The sequence below is a fragment of the Hyla sarda genome, chromosome 10 (genome assembly GCF_029499605.1).
Source record: "Hyla sarda isolate aHylSar1 chromosome 10, aHylSar1.hap1, whole genome shotgun sequence".
Taxonomy (NCBI): Eukaryota; Metazoa; Chordata; class Amphibia; order Anura; family Hylidae; genus Hyla; species Hyla sarda.
In genome coordinates this window covers 133,798,591-133,814,378 of record NC_079198.1, presented here as the reverse complement: position 1 = coordinate 133,814,378, position 15,788 = coordinate 133,798,591, and the positions used below count along the sequence as shown (strand labels likewise).

Sequence of the window (15,788 nt, the reverse complement as noted above, 5' to 3'; positions counted from 1 at the left end):
GGGCCACAAAAAGGAAAAACATTTCTAATATAAGAAGCTCAAATATCCTTCTAGTCCAGTGCAATCCCTTATAACACCCAGGGTGTCCTGATACTATTGTTCCCAGACCGATTATGAGTACCGATACTTTCAACACCAAATATGGTCTGAAACTGTGGCCCTCCGGATGTTGGCTGACCGGGCATGCTGGGAGTTGAAGTTCTGCAATGTCTGGAGGGCCACAGTTTGAGACCACTGCTCTAGAGCTTGTGAGGCCTCAGGCAAAACTCGAACATGAGATCCTCACTGACACTCGTTATTAAGATATTCCCCCAGTAGGTAGGTAGGGAATCCCCCATAAAAGGTAAAAGCCCCCACTAGTTAGGTAGCGAATGCAGGGCTGCTGCAAGGATTTTTGCCATCCTAGGGGAAAGTTAATTTTGCCGCCCCCCCCCCCCACCCCTAACCCAGCCCATTGCCCCCGCCCTTTGACACGCCCCACCTTACTACTGGGGTGACACACTGTAACATACCCCCTCCTCATGTAATCACCTTACTACTGGGGTGACACACTGTAACAAACCCCCTCCTCATGTAATCACCTTACTACTGGGGTGACACACTGTAACAACCCCCCCCCCTCCTCATGTAATCTCCTTACTACTGGGGTGACACACTGCAACAAACCTCCTCCTTTTGTAATCTCCTTACTACTGGGGTGACACACTGTAACAAACCCCCTCCTCATGTAATCTCCTTTCTACTGGGGTGACACACTGTAACAAACCTCCTCCTCATGTAATCTCCTTACTACTGGGGTGACACACTGTAACAAACCTCCTCCTCATGTAATTAGTCTACTACTGGGGTGACACACTGTAACAAACCCCCTCCTCATGTTATCTCCTTACTATTGGGGTGACACACTGTAACAAACCCCCTCCTCATGTAATCTCCTTACTACTGGGGTGACACACTGTAACAAACCCCCTCCTCATGTAATCTCCTTACTACTGGGATGACACACTGTAACAAACCTCCTCCTCATGTAATCTCCTTACTACTGGGGTGACACACTGTAACAAACCCCCTCCTCATGTAATCACCTTACTACTGGGATGACACACTGTAACAAACCTCCTCCTCATGTAATCTCCTTACTACTGGGGTGACACACTGTAACAAACCCCCTCCTCATGTAATTAGTTTATTACTGGGGTGACACACTGTAACAAACGCTGGTGTTGTCGGGGGGGGGGGGGGGAGTGGTGCTGGCTGTGAGCGGGTGGTTCAGATGCTGGCTGGCTAAGTTGCGGCGCTCTATTTTACCTATAGGCAGAGCCTGCCCTGAGCAAATGCCCCAGTAGGTAGGTAGGTAGGTAGGAATCCCTCCTATTAGGTAATAGTCCCCAGAAGGTAGGTAGTCTTAAAAAGCACTGAACTGTTCAGGGGGAATGATTATAGTAATTTTCCCCTTTGGACAACCCTCAGGTATACGCAGCACCTACCTTGTACAGCTGACCCCCCGGGAGGCATCTCATCTGCTTCCCATCATCTGTAAGTTGGCAATGATAATTTAGTCACTGACCATCTATATAATTCCGGGGTGGAGAGTTGGGGCCTCCAGGGCAGGAGCTGTGGCCTGTAATGGCTCCCGGCTCGGGGTCATGCGAGGCCTCAATAGAAGGATTTGTGTTATAGGGACAATTAAAAAGGTCGTTCGGGCAGGACCACCTACTGAGTGACCCCCAAAAGCCATGAAGATTAGATGGATGAGCTAATTGTTCATACAGATCAGTAATAAACCATATACAGCGGATCTGTAGATCAGAGACCATAGACGGACCGCAGATCTGGAGAACATTACAGAAGATCACATGGTGCCCAATATTATTAGGACCGCATGTCTCCGGCGCTCTCGGAGGTAACCCCTCGCTGTCCTGGTCACATAAGGAAATGTACAGGATTCACATTCCTTTCGTAGAGGCTCCTACGTAGCTCCTGAAGACCCCATCTTGTATCCATTTTCCATGCCTATTTTAGATAACATCTTCAAGGCTTCTGGAATGTTCTCAGGAAGCAAAGTCTGGACAACAGCCAAAACATTCTCCAGAAATAAGAGGAAGAAGAAAAAGGATAGAATGTTATGGGGGCACCCGGCCCAGGGTTCTCCAAAACGTCAACATCTGGATGGCAGGAGACGCCGGGTCAGAGCGCCACAACTGACCGAGCCGGGACAGATTATCTATAACAGAACTGTACAAGGAACGTATGATATGTATGCAGCAGAGCCCACAGATAGAATGATAGATAGATAGATAGATATGAGATAGACAGACAGACAGATAGACAGATAGATGATAGATAGATAGATATGAGATAGATAGATAGATAGATAGATAGATAGACAGACAGATAGATGATAGATAGATAGATAGATAGATAGATATGAGATAGATAGATAGATAGATAGATAGATAGATAGACAGACAGATAGATGATAGATAGATAGATAGATAGATAGATAGATAGATAGATATGAGATAGATAGATAGACAGACAGACAGACAGACAGACAGACAGATGATAGATAGATAGATAGATAGATATGAGATAGATAGATATGAGACAGACAGATAGATGATAGATAGATAGATAGATAGATATGAGATAGATAGATAGATATGAGATAGATATGAGATAGATAGATAGATAGATATGAGATAGATAGATATGAGATAGATAGATAGATAGATATGAGATAGATAGATATGAGATAGATAGATAGATAGATGATAGATAGATATGAGATAGATAGATAGATAGATAGATAGATAGATAGATATGAGATAGATAGATAGATAGATAGATGATAGATAGATATGAGATAGATAGATATGAGATAGATGGATGGATATGAGATAGATATGAGATAGATAGATAGATATATAGATATGAGATAGATATGAGATAGATATGAGAAAGATAGATAGATAGATAGATATATAGATATGAGATAGATAGATGGAAAAGCAATAGTGCAGCACTCTAATGTGCAAAAAATTAGTGAATTTATTGTCTCACATCATTGCAGTAACATTTCAGTCCCACACTGGAACCTTTTTTAAGCTTAAAGGGGTTCTCCACCATAAGGTGATTTTAGTACGTACCTGGCAGACAGTAATGGACATGCTTGGGGCTAAATGGCTATGTCATGAGATTTCCATAACACTGTGGCTAGCTTTTTGTGAACTGGTATTTCCTGTTTGACTTTTCTTTTTTTGACTACAAATCCCACAATTCCATTTTCCTCCCTCCCACACATCAGCCACCCCACCCATTGAAACATAAATGAGCTGCATCCGTTCAAATCAGTGTGGTTTTCAATCAGGGTGCCTACAGCTGTTGCATTAGTTGCAGATTGATCCCTCCACCCATTGAAGCAGACAGGCTCCCTGTCATCAGCTGATTAGTGATGTCAGGTCTTGGCCGCATTGCAACCTGGGAAAAATCTGAGACAAAATTTTGTTTGCATTTAAAAATAAATATTGGGGTGAAAATCACAGAATAATTGTGAGAAAACCGTCACACACAGGTACAGACACTATATTATGAACTACACTAACTTTACAGCCCCTGTAGCAAAGTCACATAAAAAAAATTCTGGAATACCCCTTTAAGATACATAGTACTTAGGTGGTATTTATACCCAAAACATGTGATCAATCAATACAAAGTGTCATGTTTCAATCCATTAATCAATTACACACATAAGAATCCATAAGTGCTCACACAATGTCATATTCAATATTTTACAGTGTTAATTACATTGTTTCCATGTGACCAAGTGCATATTAAAATCAATGCTTTACAATCCGCTTCCAGTAAAGAGTAAACATGATTAATTCTATAATTACTATTCACACAATATCACAATATCTACTGCACATCTGGGTCAGTTAAAGGGGTATTCCAGGAAAAATCTGTCAATTACTTCTATTAAAAAATCTTAATCCTTCCAATAATTATCAGCTGCTGAAGTTGAGTTGTTGTTTTCTGTCTGGCAATAGTGCTCTCTGCTGACATCTCTGCTTGTCTAGGGAACTGCACAGAGTAGAAGAGGTTTGCTATGGGGATTTGCTTCTAAACTGGACAGTTCCCGAGACAGTTGTAATCAGAGAGCACTTAGACAGAAAAGAACAACTCAACTTCAGCAGCTCATAAGCACTGAAAGGATTAAGATTATATATATATATATATATAATATATATAATTATATATATATATAATTATATATATTATATTATATAAGTTTTTTCCTGGATAACCCCTTTAATACCTACACCCACTTTTTTTTTTTTTTTACAAAAACGCCTTGTTTGATTTCCACCAGTGTGCCTCCAGCTGTTGCAAAATGACACCTTCCTAATGTAAAGTAACGCGTTTCAGGACTGGTCTTAAGACACATTGAAATGCATTGCTTGCATTTAAGGGATATTCAAGGAAAAAACGTTATATATATATATATATATATATATATATATATATATATATATATCAACTGGCTCCAGAAAGTTAAACAGATTTGTAAATTACTTCTATTAAAAAAATCTTAATCCTTTCAGTACTTATGAGCTTCTGAAGTTAAGGTTGTTCTTTTCTGTCTAAGTAATCTCTGATGACACCTGTCTCGGGAACCGCCCAGTTTAGAAGAGATTTGCTATGGGGATTTGCTTCTAAACTGGGCGTTTCCCGACACACGTGTCATCAGAGAGCACTTAGACAGAAAAGAACAACCTTAACTTCAGAAGCTCATAAGTGCTGAAAGGATTAAGATTTTTTAATAGAAGTAATTTACAAATTTGTTTAATTTTCTGGAGCCAGTTGATATATAAAACATTTTTTTTTCCTGGAATACCCCTTTAATACATTCATATGGAACAGTCATCTCCAAACTGCGGGCCTCCAGCTGTTGCAAAACTACAACTCCCAGCATGCTCGGACAGCCAACGGCTGTCCGGGCATGCTGGGAGTTGTAGTTTTGCAACAGCTGGAGGCACGCTAGTTGGAAAAACAGCTACTAAGGGGTCTCCCCTCTCCCACCTATGAACACAATAAAGATTTTTTACCCAGGCTGCCATTCTCCAACATCCTAATAATCGCCCAGCGCCATAGTAATAATCCAGCCGGCTGCCGTGGCCATCTGTGTGGCTGGATCTCACCTTTATTACCATTCAGTATATGGCAAATCATCTTTTATCTCATGTATTGGGTTTTATGAGATTGCACCAGGCTGTAGGGTGAGCTGAAGTTATGGGTGGGGGGGTTATGATGCTGGGGGTTGTAGTCCGGCGGTAGCGAAGACCTGGTGACCCCGCACCCTGTCATTATTTAGTGAACGTCTCTTTCCTATAACAATTATGGGATCGTGCGAAGGAGCTTAGGAAGCAAAACAAATGACAAAAGCTTTTTTTTTTTTCTTCTTCTTCTTTTTTTCCAGGATCAAATTCCTTTCTAATGAATGTGTCAGTGCGCAAAACATTCGGGACATGTCGGGGGATGTTTCATGGCGGAATACAAGGAGCCCCATCTCATTCATTATAGGGTTTAGTTTGTCAAGGCAACAAAATACAAAAAAACATGCAATACCCGGCCCTGACTGCAGGGGGCAGAATTTTTGTTGCCAGAACTGTTCCTGCAAAGAAATCAAAATTTGATAAAATAAATAAACAAATAAACAAAATAAATTAACAAAATAAATTAAATAAATAAATAAATAAACAAAATGATCAATGTGGGTCCAGGCACATCCCAGCATGCCCTATAAATGCCAGCTTTATGGCTAAGGGGCTGGGGTATGGCAAACTGAGGGGTTTTGGATTTAAGCATGGTTCGGCGCATGAACAGTTATTGTTGCGGTCAAAGTGATAGAGACCTCGTCTGACCCCCTAAGTCAATAGGGTCTGGATAGGGCCCAATGTTGTGGTTTCCTTTATGAACGGAAGCCGTGGTTTTTACTCTATGTAAAAAGTGATTTAACACCAAGTATACCCTGCTGTCTTGGCTCCATGAAGGGGTTAATGACATTCCTGGTGGTCTAGGGTAATGTATGGCCAATAGACGTGGACTCACCATGCTACACAAAGAGGTCTGAGTTTGGGGCCACGCTCAGGAGTGATTCTAATTATTGTCCAGGCTTGGAGTTGTAGATTTGCAACAGCTGGAGGTCCACAGTTTTGAGACCACTGACCTAGAGGGAGGTCCACAACTTGGAGACCATTGACCTAAATGGAGGTCACAACGTCTGAAGGTCCACAGTTTGCAGACCACTGACCTAGAGGGAGGTCCACAACATCTTAAAATCCACAGTGTGGAGACCACCAACCTAGAGAATAGTGATGTCGCGAACAGGGCGAACCGACATTGACTTCAATGGGCAGGCAAATTTTAAAACCCACAGGGACTCTTTCTGGGCACAATAGTGATTTAAAAGTTGTTTCAAGGGGACTAATACCTGGACTGTGATGTGCCGGAGCGGGATCCATGGCAAAACTCCCATGGAAAATTACATAGTTGATGCAGTCTGGTTTTAATCCATAAAGGGCATAAATCACCTATTATTCCTAAATTCTTTGGAATAACGTGCTTTAGCCCCCTTTAGGCAGCACATAGAGCCCCCCTTTAGGCATCACATAGTTAGATCCCCCCTTTAGGCAGCACATAGTTAGAGCCCCCCTTTAGGCAGCACATAGATTCCCCCATATTAGGCAGCACATAGTTAGATCCTCCCTTTAGGGAGCACATAGTTAGATCCCCCCTTTAGGCAGCACATAGTTAGATCCCCCCTTTAGGCAGCACATAGTTAGAGCCCCCCTTTAGACAGCACATAGATTCCCCCATGTTAGGCAGCACATAGTTAGAGCCCCCCTTTAGGCAGCACATAGAGCCCCCCTTTAGGCAGCACATAGATTCCCCCATATTAGGCAGCACATAGTTAGAGCCTCCCTTTAGGCAGCACATAGAGCCCCCTTTAGGCAGCACATAGATTCCCCCATATTAGGCAGCACAGGTTTTATTTCACAGCCAAAAAAAGGTTTTTTTTAAACATTATTTGAACAACTGTCACACCAAATGTGATTTGCACTAGTGTAACAATGAGCAAAAAAGGTTGCCAGTGGAGTTCCCCTTTTAAGCAGAGGTCCCCAACCAGGGTGCCTCCAGCAGTTGCAGTTATAGCCCTTTTAATACTGTAGTTAGTTGCTTGAAGAAAATTAAGTTTTACACCGGAGCACCCCTTTTAACCAGCGGTTCCCTCCCAACCAGGGTGCCTCCAGCTGTTGCAAGACACAGACTGATATTTGAGCCCTAAAAAGGGCTTTTTTGGGTGCTGTCCTTAAAGCAGATGTTACACTAGTGCTTTAGGAGTAAACTGGACCCTGAATACACCACCTAGCAGCAACCTAGCTGTCACTTTCCCTATACAGCAGGAGCAGCTTCTCTGTCCCTCCACTCTCTAAGCCTGCAGCATGCCGAATGAGGGTAAAATGGCGTCCGTGCAAGAGGTAGGAGGGTCTGGAAGGGAGGGACTGCTGCTGATTGGCTGTAATGTGTCTGCTGACTCTGACTCACAGGGTCAAAGTTTACTGCAATGTTAAAGTATAGGGGGCGGATCGAACTTCACATATGTTCGCCTGGCGATGCGAACGCAAACATGCTAAGTTCGCCGGGAACTGTTCGCCGGCGAACAATTCGCAACATCTCTACTAGAGAATGGTCCACAATTTGGAGACCACTGACCTAGAGAATGTTCCACAATTTGGAGACCACTGACCTAGAGAATGTTCCACAATTTGGAGACCACTGACCTAGAGAACGGTCCGCAACATCTTAAAGGTCCACAGACCTTTGGAGACAACAGACCAGTGGTCCGGGTCATGCACAGGGGAGACTGTAAAGCACAGGAGGGATAAGACGGTCAGAACGCAGGATTTCAGATCAGCTTCACAATACGGCCCAGGTACAGGTAAGCAGGGACGGGAAGGGATGGGGGGAGATGGAAAAGTGATGTGCTGTCCCTTTAAAGGGGAACTCCAGTGAAAACAAAGTGGAAGCAAATGTTTTCAAATAAACTGCAGCCAGAAAGTTAAACAGGTTTGTAAATGACTCCCATTTAAAAATCTTAACCCTTCCAGTACTTATAAGCTGCTGCATGCTCCAGAGAAATTTGTGAAGTTCTTTCCAGTCTGACCACAGTGCTCTCTGCTGACACCTCTGTCCATGTCAGGAACTGTCCAGATTAGAAGCAAATCCCCATAGAAAACCTCTCCTGCTCTGGACAGTTCCTGACACGGACAGAGGTGTCAGCAGAGAGCACTGTGGTCAGACTGGAAAGGACTTCACAAATTTCTCTGGAGCATGCAGCAGCTGATAAGTACTGGAAGGGTTAAGATTTGTAAATGGAAGTAATTTACAAATCTGTTTAACTTTCTAGCACCAGTTAATTTGAAAACATTTTCATTTTGAAGGTTTTAAGTTTGATGTCCCTGATGGTCTAGGGCAGTGGTCTCCAACCTGCGGACCTCCAGATGTTGCAAAACTACAACGCCCAGCATGCCCGGACAGCCTTTGGCTGTCCGGGCATGCTGGGAGTTGTAGTTTTGCAACATCTGGAGGTCCGCAGGTTGGAGACCACTGTTCTAGGGTAATTAATAAGTTACTTATATTATTTAGGGTTGTTTTGAAGGTGTTACGTTTGACGTCCCTGGTGGTCTAGGGTAGATCCTTATATTATTTAGTGTTGTTTGACATGTACCTGTCGCTTTAAAAAAAACTTTTCATATGTAAAAAGTTTTGATCGGTTGAGGTCTGAGTGTACAGAGCCCGACCAGTGACCAAGTTTTTTTAAAGTGACAGTGACCTTTTTTTTTATTTTAATTGGATAAGTCCTTGAACTCTGTTCAACCCCAAACAACTAACAGTAATCATCCATATATGTGCACTATAGGTTTAGGTTTACGGAGTTCTATACATTGAGGTGTAAGGGCGCGACCTCCGCACACGGCCATGTTACTCGGTTGACTGCGCCGTCTGTCACTTCGATGGAGATTCCACAGGATCACATTATCCCAAAGCTGCGTCTTCCTGAGGATGGGAAAACGGAAGCGTCCGGCAGTCGTGTGTCAGGGGATCCTCACAGCTGTGCGCTTACGTCTCATATCCGGTGAGATACATTCCATATGCAGAGCAATGGCCGATCAACCATAAGTTATGGAACGTGGAACGCGGCCGCCATCTCTGATTTATATCACATTAAAGGAAGTTTATATATATTTTGTTTTTCTATTTCTCACCATTTTCAACATCTGTTTGCACTTTGTTACAATGTATCAGTGAAGAGAGGAGATATGGGTCCAGGACAGGAGAGAATGGCATCGGCCAGAGTGCCCCCCTGAACAGCATCAGCCAGAGTGCCCCCCTGAACAGTATCAATCAGAGTGCCCCCATGAACAGCGTCAGCCAGAGTGCCCCCCTGAACAGTATCAATCAGAGTGCCCCCATGAACAGCGTCAGCCAGAGTGCCCCCATGAATAGCATCAGAGTGTCCACATATATATAGCGTCAGCCAGAGTGCCCCCATGAACAGCATCAATCAGAGTGCCCCCATGAACAGCATCAATCAGAGTGCCCCCATGAACAGCATCAGCCAGATTGCCCCCATGAACAGCGTCAGCCAGAGTGTCCACATATATATAGCGTCAGCCAGAGTGCCCCAATGGACAGCGTCAGCCAGAGTGCCCCCATGAACAGCATCAGAGTGCCCCCATGAACAGCGTCAGCCAGAGTGCCCCCATGAACAGCGTCAGCCAGAGTGTCCACATATATATAGCGTCAGCCAGAGTGCCCCCATGAACAGCGCCAGCCAGAGTGCCCCCAAGAACAGCGTCAGCCAGAGTACCCCCATAAACAGCGTCAGCCAGAGTGCCCCCATGAATAGCATCAGAGTGTCCACATATATATAGCGTCAGCCAGAGTGCCCCCATGAACAGCGTCAGCCAGATTTCCCCCATGAACAGCGTCAGCCAGAGTGTCCCCATGGACAGCATCAATCAGAGTGCCCCCATGAACAGCGTCAGCCAGAGTGCCCCCATGAACAGCATCAGAGTGCCCCCATGAACAGCGTCAGCCAGAGTGCCCACATATATATAGCGCCAGCCAGAGTGCCCCCATGAACAGCGCCAGCCAGAGTGCCCCCATGAACAGCATCAATCAGAGTGCCCCCATGAACAGCGTCAGCCAGAGTGCCCCCATGAACAGCGTCAGCCAGAGTGCCCCCATGAACAGCGCCAGCCAGAGTGCCCCCAAGAACAGCGTCAGCCAGAGTGCCCCCATGAACAGCGTCAGCCAGAGTGCCTCCATAAGTAGCGTAAACCAGAGTGTCCCCATAAATAGCGTCAGCCAGAGTGCCCCCAAATATAGCATTGTCTGGAGTGTCCCCATAAATAGCGTCAGCCAGAGTGCCCCCATATATAGCATTGTCTGGAGTGTCCCCATGAATAGCGTCAGCCGGGTGCCCACATGAATAGCATAATGCAATATGACCCAGTGAACATCACTAGCAAAAGTGTTGTTTTGAATAGTGTCAGCCAGAGTGCCCCCATATTTAGCGCCAACTATCAGTTATAAATCGTAGATGCAGTGTATGGGGCAGCCATGCTTCTTCACGCTGAATCCTATCCATCAGTGCTAAGCCCCGCCCCCTTGGTGATTGCGGGGACAACATTTTCACACAAACCTTAGGTTGGCACAAAACTTATTGGGAATGTATAATGTCTGTATCTGGGAAAAAGTCACAATTATACAGAGAGAGTCTGCTCACTATATGTGGTCACATAATGCAAATTCAGTAGAGACTGATAGGAAGCCAAGATAGGGGGCGCTGTATTATGGGGTCTCTGCTCTAGCTGTACAATGGAGTCTCTGCTCTGGCTGTATGACAGGGTCTCTGCTCTAGCTGTATGATGGGGTCTCTGCTCTTGCTGTATGATGGGGTCTCTGCTCTAGCTGTACGATGGGGTCTCTGCTCTAGCTGTATGACGGGGTCTCTGTTCTGGCTGTATGACGGGGTCTCTGCTCTGGCTGTATGACGGGGTCTCTGCTCTGGCTGTATGACGGGGTCTCTGCTCTTGCTGTATGAGGGGGTCTCTGCTCTAGCTGTGTGATGGGGACTCTGCTCTTGCTGTATGATGGGGTCTCTGCTCTAGCTGTATGATGGGGTCTCTGTTCTAGCTGTATGACGGAGTCTCTGCTCTGGCTGTATGATGGGGTCTCTGCTCTGGCTGTATGATGGGGTCTCTGCTCTGGCTGTATGACGGAGTCTCTGCTCTGGCTGTATGATGGGGTCTCTGATCTAGCTGTATGATGGGGTCTCTGCTCTGGCTGTATGATGGGGGTCTCTGCTCTAGCTGTATGATGGGGTCTCTGCTCTGGCTGTATGATGGGGTCTCTGCTCTAGCTGTATGATGGGGTCTCTGCTCTAGCTGTATGATGGGGTCTCTGCTCTAGCTGTATGATGGGGTCTCTGCTCTTGCTGTATGATGGGGTCTCTGCTCTAGCTGTACGATGGGGTCTCTGCTCTAGCTGTACGATGGGGTCTCTGCTCTTGCTGTACGATGGGGGTCTCTGCTCTAGCTGTATGACGGGGTCTCTGCTCTAGCTGTATGATGGGGTCTCTGCTCTTGCTGTATGATGGGGTCTCTGCTCTTGCTGTATGATGGGGTCTCTGCTCTAGATGTATAATGGGGTCTCTGCTCTAGCTGTATAATGGGGTCTCTGCTCTTGCTGTATGATGGGGGTCTCTGCTCTTGCTGTATGATGGGGTCTCTGCTCTTGCTGTATGATGGGGGTCTCTGCTCTAGCTGTATAATGGGGTCTCTGCTCTAGCTGTATAATGGGGTCTCTACTCTAGCTATATGATGGGGTCTCTGCTCTAGCTGTATGATAGGGGTCTCTGCTCTAGCTTTATGATGGGGTCTCTGCTCTGGCTGTATGATGGGGTCTCTGCTCTTGCTGTATGATGGGGTCTCTGCTCTTGCTGTATGATGGGGTCTCTGCTCTTGCTGTATGATGGGGGTCTCTGCTCTAGCTGTATGATGGGGTCTCTGCTCTTGCTGTATGATGGGGTCTCTGCTCTAGCTGTATGATGGGGTCTCTGCTCTGGCTGTATGATGGGGTCTCTGCTCTGGCTGTATGATGGGGTCTCTGCTCTAGCTGTATGATGGGGACTCTGCTCTAGCTGTATGATGGGGTCTCTGCTCTTGCTGTACAATGGGGTCTCTGCTCTAGCTGTATGATGGGGTCTCTGCTCTAGCTGTGTGATGGGGTCTCTGCTCTAGCTGTGTGATGGGGTCTCTGCTCTGGCTGTATGATGGGGTCTCTGCTCTAGCTGTGTGATGGGGTCTCTGCTCTTGCTGTATGATGGGGTCTCTGCTCTTGCTGTATGATGGGGTCTCTGCTCTAGCTGTGTGATGGGGTCTCTGCTCTGGCTGTATGATGGGGTCTCTGCTCTTGCTGTATGATGGGGTCTCTGCTCTAGCTGTATGATGGGGACTCTGCTCTTGCTGTATGATGGGGTCTCTGCTCTAGCTGTATGATGGGGACTCTGCTCTAGCTGTGTGATGGGGTCTCTGCTCTAGCTGTGTGATGGGGTCTCTGCTCTAGCTGTATGATGGGGTCTCTGCTCTAGCTGTATGATGAGGACTCTGCTCTAGTTGTCCCTGATCTGGAGAGAAGACTGTGGTAACTGGGGGATGTATTTTCCTGCCTCATAATGGCGGCTCTGCAGGGTCTTGAAGTCTACAGATGACTTTGTTGACCTGGAAGGGCTGTGATTTTCTTAGATTAGGATCTCCGACCTCAGGAATCCCTGGTAATGGCGCCCGGAGCCCGACGGATGGGACTGATCTCAGATCCACTTCCTATCCCAAACCCACAACCCGAAAATGAGGAGCCTGGGAAAGCTGGTCACCATGAGGACAAGGACCGACGTGTATAGCGCCGACTCACACGTTCTTATGTGGGTTCTGTCCCTCCACGGAGCCTTAAAGGGGTACTCCGGTGAAAACCTTTTTTCTTTTAAATCAACTGGTGGCAGAAAGTTAAACATATTTGTAAATTACTTCTATTAAAAAATCTTAATCCTTCTGGTACTTATTAGCTGCTGAATGCTACAGAGGAAATTCCTTTCTTTTTGGAACACTGATGACATCACGAACACAGTGCTCTCTGCTGTCATCTCTGTCCATTTTCACTTGGGTTCAAATCCCACTAAGGACAACAATAAATAAAGCGTTATTATTATAATAACGTCAGCAGAGAGAACTGTGCTCGTGATGTCATCAGAGAGCATTCCAAAAAGAAAAGAATTTCCTCTGTAGTATTCAGCAGCTAATAAGTACAGGAAGGATTAAGACTTTTTAATAGAAGTAATTTACAAATATGTTTAACTTTCTGCCACCAGTTGATTTAAAAGAAAAAAGGTTTTCACTGGAGAACCCCATTAAAGGGGTACTCCGCCCCTAGACATCTTATACCCTATCTAAAGGATAGGAGATAAGATGTCTGATCGCGGGGGTCCCGCTGCTGGGCCCCCCCATCATCTCGGCTGCGGCACCCCAGTCATCCGGTGCAGGGAGCAAACTTCGCTCTGTGCCGGATTACTGGCGATGCGGGGCGGAGGCTCGTGATGTCACGGCCACGCCCCCTCAATGCAAGTCTATGTGACGGGGCGTGACGGACGTGCAATCCTTCATATCCCAGAATGTTGCAACATATTCTATACCAGTTTTTCCCAACCAGAGTGCCTCCAGGTGTTGCAAAACTACAACTCCCAGCATGCCCGGACAGCCAACGGCTGTCCGGGCATGCTGAGAGTTGTAGTTTTGCAACAGCTGGAGGCACTCCTGGTTGGGAAACACCAACCTTTACTATATGCTACTATATAGTCCAACATGCTGGGAGTTGTAATTTTCGTTGGAGGAAGCTACTGAGCCACAGGCTGCATCAGGGCATGCTGGGAGTTGTAGTTAGTAACTAACTGCAACTCCTGAATTTAATTTAAAAAAATAAAAAAAAAGCGATCAAAAAGTCCCATCAAAACAAAAATGGGACTGTTAAAAACTACAGATCGGGGCGCAAAAAATGATCCTCATACAGGTCCGTATAAGGAGAAATAAAAAAGATATAGGGGTCAGAACAGGACAAAATGTCCCCCGAACATGTGTATTCTGTGATGTCACGCATATATAATCAATTATGCAAATTAGCATGGCTGATATTTTTAATTTTTTTTTGCAAGAAAGGTGGCAACCCTAGATGTATCTAACATGAATGAGGCTACGTCAACTCCCCCCTGATGTCAGATGTTGGGGAAAAGAAGGGTCAGGTCAGCAAATTAAAGGGTACCTTTCATCAAAAAAAAAAAACGTTTAATATATTATAGATTAATGTATGCAGAATAATTTTCCAATTGCATGTTATTGAAAAATATGCTTCTTTCGATTACATTTTCAACTTTAAGAAAAATGACCACTAGGGGTCTCCCTACCAGTCCTGCCAGCAAGCCCTTTTTATGCTGGAGTCCTAAATCTCAGACTGCAGCCAGGACACAGACAAGCTCAGCACTGCTCCCTGCCTGTCTGACTGACTGCATGTGCAGAGGGAAGAAAGATCGGAGCTCACATAGTAAAATGAATGAGGGCCTGCAGTAAGGCAGAGTCAGGAGTATGCCCTGCTGTGCTTATAGCACAGCAGGGCATACTCCTGACTCTGCCTTACTGCATGCCCTCATTCATTTTACTATCTGAGCTCCGATCTTCTTCTCTCTACACATGCAGTTCTAAACAGAGAGGAGAAGATTCAGAGCTGCCGGCCGCTGTGTTCACAGTCTCTATGCTGGGCCACGCCCCCTTCCTCGCTCACACTAGGACAGTTGAATGAGCAGCCAATAAGACAATAAATCAGGTAGAAAGAGGGGGTTTTGAATGAAAAGAAACACAGGGATAGTGTCAGTGAGAGTCAGGGACAGATTAGGGAGAGTTTAGATCATGATAGGTACTCTTTAATGGGGAATGTACAGCAATGGATCAATAAAATCAGACACCATAATAGAAGGCCCATTGCAATGTTTGCTCCGGGGTCCCCTTCTATGTACTGAGAATAAGTGTTGGTTGACAGAGCAATAAACTGTTAGATATAAAAAGTGCACAGACACCTTAAGAAAGAAAAGTCACCCGTCCTGTGTAATGTCTAATGGCGGACATGTTTGTTGATGCCATCCAGCTAAAGAACTAAGGGTATATATATATATATATATATATATATATATATATATATATATATATATATATTTAATTATTATAATAGTTTTCATTATAATGTTCTTTTTTTGCTAAAGTATATGGGGTCAGAGTTCTAGAACCAAAAAAATGAAATCCCTGGGAACAGCTTTGAGTGCGGCTCCACCTTTCTGCTTCACGAGGTTCAAACTACCATTCAATGGCTTAATGAGAAGTAATTTCCATTCATTATGAATAATGGAGCTGATGTCTGATGCCAGTGACTGCGCCCGCTGGGTATCGGCGGGGGATTTTTGCTGGCTCAGACTTCAGGGACATCTTGGAATCTGCCGGCTCACTGTGTTTTCATTCTCTGCTATTTCACGCTGATTGATGTCGCTCCTGTAACTCCGCAGCGCACAATGTAACGCAAAGACCTCTGCACTGACTGATTTCTTTATAGATATAGACACACAT

The 15,788-nt window shown here is 45.2% G+C and overlaps 1 protein-coding gene across 2 annotated transcripts in view; it reads right to left on the bottom strand.

The window, feature by feature from the left end:
* Window positions 1-15,788, bottom strand: part of MEGF6 (multiple EGF like domains 6) — a 447,412-nt gene that overhangs the window by 130,125 nt on the left and 301,499 nt on the right. The window lies entirely within an intron of this gene.